Genomic DNA, 5,560 nt, shown 5'->3' on the forward strand with positions numbered 1-5,560 from the left:
ACATGAGTGGCCACGATATCCTCAACTTCAACTCCTGTTGAAAGTACACGCTTCGGGGTAGAGGTATTCAAATCCCAAATGATTACATCCTTCCTTCCTATAGTGACGACCAGACGATTGTTGCGCCAATGTATAGAATTTGAGAAGTGACTATTCTGCAAAGGTTGTGCTAGATGCCATTGCAAACTCATGTCTCCATTTCTAATGTTGTATAGCCTTATAATTGAGCCACCTCCAACCCCATATAACATACTGTTTTGCGCTGGGGAATGGTAGTGGTTAGTGGATGCTGGACGTGGTAGTAGTGGATTGTCTCTTTGGTGGATTATTCCAGCCTTGAACTCAGTTGTATCAACTTCCCATGAGAAGAATGCTGCAGTCTCTGGAAAATCGCTTGAAGCTGCAACTAAATAAGTGCTAGGCCTGTTGTCGCTTTCTACCACCTCAAACCTCCCAACACTTTTTCCAAGAACATGATTAGAATTGGTCAGATGGGTAGAAATGTTTTTGTACCTGTTACCAAAAAAACTTCGTTAGGTACATTGAATAATGAAGATGGCTGCTAGACTCCCCATTTCTTCACTTGCTGTGTTAAATAGCACTAGTGATTTGGAGGCGTAGAAGTTCATCATTGTGGCTTTAGAATGTAGAGCACCAAATCTTGACATTTCACACTACATGGTTTGTTCTTCTGGTGGCTGGCTTATCTCCATCTCACTTGGTGGGGATTTCGCTTCCATTCCCCATATTTTCATTAGGAGTGAATTAAGAATTCTCCTGGCACAAAAGGATTTTATAATTGCCCAAATATGCCTGTTAACCAAGACACTTCCTGCAAAGTCGTTCATGGGTCACGTGCGTAATATGGGATTAAGGGAAATGCTTACTTGCTTTGAGGGAAAGTTGGAGAATGTTAGGATTAATGCCTTAAAAGCATGTAAAGACATTTGATTGGTTTTAAATAAAAGTACAATTTTATTATATTTGAATGTTATAATTATTGTTTGAATTAATTATATAATAATATCAAGAAAATTCCCTATTCATTCATGAGAATATGATCTTGTATTAGTACAAGAGAATTAAGATCATATATAATGAAAAAAATAGTCAGTAACATATTAAAGTAAGGAATCTTTAATGAATGGTTACTAGTACGGTTTGCTAAGCATACGAGGTGCATGTAATCTAGATTCAAATTACTAATGTGGATAGACATCTTAGTAAAGGTGTTGTATATAATAGAGAATATATATGACAGAACCGATGAGAATTAATTATCTTTATAAACTTGTCATTTGACGTAAAGATTTAATTCTTGTCATAAGAGATGATCATTTGTAGATCAGTCTAAATCTTGAGTATTCATGAACTCCTGTTTATGTTTATTGGATCTTTTGATTCACTTGTTAAGGTCTCTTAGAATAATGAGGCTAATGAATTTTGTTTTGGAGATTCAATATCATGGATGACTGGGAACATGAATTACAATATTAGAATCCATGCTATTCTGGAACTGAATAGTTATTGAGCTCAAATCTATAATTTGATTATATATTAATTATTCGCTAGTGAATTAATGGTACTTAAGGATGAAGAGGTAATTAGAAGGATAAAACGGTAATTTTGACAAGCTCTAATTAACAAACTAATAAATGGAGGACATAACAACATATATTGATTATATCAATGGACTACTAGAGAAAACTCTATAAATATAATTCTATAAATACTTAGAGTGCAATTCCATATTTATGGTGGAGTAATCATGGAATTATTAAATAAGATTATTAGATTAAGGAGTTTAATTAATAATCTGGTTTATTAGAGCTTCATATTATAGGTCCATGGTCCCCATATCACCTCTGTCCTCCAATGTTAGGGTAAGGATGTCAAAAGAAAGATTTGTAGAGAAAAATGACTAAATTGCAAAAGAATTAATTTTCTAGGGTAAGGAAATAATTATTTGATAATTATGGGCAATTTTTTAATTGTGAATTAATTAATTATTTAACTGTATGGTTTTTTATTTTGAAAAAATATAGGTTAAAATTAATATTAATCTTGTTTGGATTAATATAAAGAGAGAAAATAATAAATATTTTATTTATAATATGATATTTATTTATTTATTTTAAAATAGATATTTTAAGATAAAATTAATTTTGAATTAACTAATATTTATGTTGGAATAAATATATTGTCTTAAAAGTTGATTAAATAAACAAATGAGAAAATTAGGGCAGCCCTAATAGGGCTGGGAAACACACACTGTACAGTACAGTGTGTGGTATCTAGCATCAGGGTTTTTATCTCCGGGATTTGAATTTTGAATTTCAAATAGATTTGTTTAATCAGTTATTTAATTTTTCTTTTTAAATAGATAATTAAATGAAAATATCAAATCGGTTTTAATTTGAATTATATTTGAATTAAATAAATATGATTTAATTAGATTAAATATCTTTATAAATTCGATATACATGATATTTAGAAAATGATGGTTAGTCAGACTCTCTTTCTAAAAAGTGATAGTTTTCTCTAAACCTGAAAACTATTCTAAACATTCTCTCTGTCAAAACTCTCTAGTTCTCATGTGTTGAGTACATCTAGAGAGTCACATAAATCATCCTTTTGAATCCTATATTCGCGAACACTAGATAGGAAGATCGTTGATTTATAAAAAAAGACTCAAGAATACTTGATAGGCTACAAGAGGTAATCTCTGATCTATTTGTATGTGATTTAATATTTATATATGTATGATCCTGGCTGGTATTAATATTTATTAAAATGGGTCCATATATTCTGCTACGTACCTTTGATTTGATTATTTAATACCAACAATTACTACCTCACTTGTTTCCCAAACTCAGCCTCTATCATCGACGTCCCCAGCCACCCAAATGACTATAAAGATTTATTCATTATGTCAAATGGGTTCAAGAACTGCAACCATCGATACTTCAACCGTCTTCGTAAGTCTTCTCTCTTTGTGAATTTAGCACGTGAACTTTTTATCACTTGTGCACTATATATATTTTTTTGTTTAAAGATTCTGACTGAGTTCGCTTTTTGTGCTGCTATATTCGCGAGGACAGGGTAGTCTGTGACGCTCGGGGTCATTACGAGACCCTGTCTAGTCTTCCTCTCGGGCAGAAAGACTATCGTCAGATTTTGAATGATGCCATCATGGTGGCTTGCAATCTGATTAGCAAGGGCCAGACGTTAGCTCTGAGGACCCGGGCTCTTCTTCCCGTCATCCTCGAGTTCCCCCCTTCTCAAGAGGCCTTGCTAGCCAATGAGGATGTCGAGGAGGAAGAAAACATGGCACCGTTGGTACAGACCTGAGTGAGCTGCATCTGGGGCAGCAACCGGCCCCTTCGGCCAAGGTAACCCATACCCTTACAGAGAGTTAGATCGACTTGCTGCCAGTTATGGACTAATTCGATTCAACCCTAACCAACTCGTTAGTCGTCACCCTACTGACCCAAACCTAAACACAACCCTATTCCAGTGTGTGGGCCATTTGGTGGTACGCTATGATCATAGCTACCCTAAAGGTACCATCATAGTTCACAACACTCTTCATTTTAGATCCACCATTTTTGAGGAGCACTACAAGAAACCATGTTTTTAGCTACAAAAGTTTTAGCTACCAAATATTTTTGGTAGCAGTTAATTACCATTTGCTACTAAATTTTGGTAGCAAAATGATTTAGTAGTAAATTCTAATCATACAATACCAGATATTACTGCTACCAAATATTTTGGTCGCATATTTATATTTTCAGCTACCAATGTTCTTTTGTAGCTAATATTATTGGCACCAATGAATAAATTTGCTACTAAATTTTGGTAGCAAAATTATTTAGTAGCAAATTATAATTAAATGATACTAAATACGTCTGCTACCAAAATATTTGGTAGCATATTTATATTGTCAGCTACCAATATTTTTTGATAGCTAAAATTAAATATTAGCACCAAATATAAAATTGATGCATTTTATATGATTTTATCTTTGTTTTTTTCCCATTTAGTGATCAATTCTTTGGTAGTAGAAATAAAGTTATTGCTACTAAATTATATCATATTTTGGCACTAGCAAATAAAATATTTCTAGTAGTATTATTTTTGCTACAAAAGTATTGGTAGAGAAAGTACACAATAAAAATTATAATGTAAAAAATATATAAGAATACCAAACATAAAGTAATTAAATTTAGATTCGTGTTATGGACTCTCAACAAATTAATAATATTTTAATTCGTAAAATAATTTTATTTTTTAAAAAATAAGATCAAGGTAAAAAAAAACTAACTAAATGTATATGGACAAAATCAAAAGATAAAATTAAAAATATCATAAGTACAATAACAAACTCAAAGGAAAATAAAAGTAAGAAACTACATAAGCCATGTATAGGGATGCATATAACTTTCCTAAAACAAAGATATTGCATTGAACCTATGGCAAGCCTCAGCTAAAAAATGCAAAATGGAAAATCCAATGGGAAAAAGCCTCTTGGGGGAAAAAAGAGCATAGTGACTATAAAACTATTCAAAATAAATAAAAAACTAGAACCACAAAACTCTTTGGATATAACTTTTGAAATGAAAATTGGAGAAGGAACTATAGTATTGCTCATTGGAATTAGTCAACCAATTCTATGAATTCGTCAGCCCACTCCACTCGAATTTGATCAATATTTTTTGTTTTGTGTAATATTTCATCTTCTCTTTGCACTGTAATAAATAAATGTAAGTAATAATGAATATTAGTCAATTGTATAATATAATAACAAAATATTCTATTTCAATAGTATTTATATACATCTTACATGAGTAGTTAACCAATTGATAGGTCTAGAATTCATGCAAAAGTCACGCATATATGTCATTACATAATATCCACACTCAATATTCGATGGTTGTTAAGGACACTGCACAAATTCATAAAATGTAAATGACAAGATTAAAAGATATTGATAATTTAAATTTTCAATACAATATTATATTGTAATATTTTAAAGTAACTATCAAATGTAATATATATTATGTGATATTATTTTATAACTTATCTTTATAGATTTCCATGTAATCTCTTTTGGTTGCCTATTTTTGGAGGTATTGTAGTAATCAAAAGCCCTAATAAACAAATAAAATATTTAATAATAAATTTAAAGTAAAAATTAAATAAGACTAATCCATATCACTATTTAACTTACATTGCCATTAGACTTTTAATTTCGTTTCGTGGGGGTAGTCTAATTGGATCAAGCCAGTAACATGTATCACACAATGGATCAATTATTACTAGCATCCAATGATAATATGCTGACCATAAAATACGATATTGTATATAAATTAAGATATTGATAATGTAATTAGTTAAATAAATAAATAAATCTTACCCAATATGAATAGGAAGCAACCAAAATTGTCCTGTTTCTGTGTCTTCCAAGCGATTTTCCATTGATATTGCATTTTGTGTTTGACACGAATCCAAAGCCAAAGTTGGATGAAAGAAATGAAAATATTGTGCTCAATTTTCTTTT

The sequence above is a fragment of the Humulus lupulus genome, chromosome 1 (genome assembly GCF_963169125.1).
Source record: "Humulus lupulus chromosome 1, drHumLupu1.1, whole genome shotgun sequence".
Classification (NCBI taxonomy): Eukaryota; Viridiplantae; Streptophyta; class Magnoliopsida; order Rosales; family Cannabaceae; genus Humulus; species Humulus lupulus.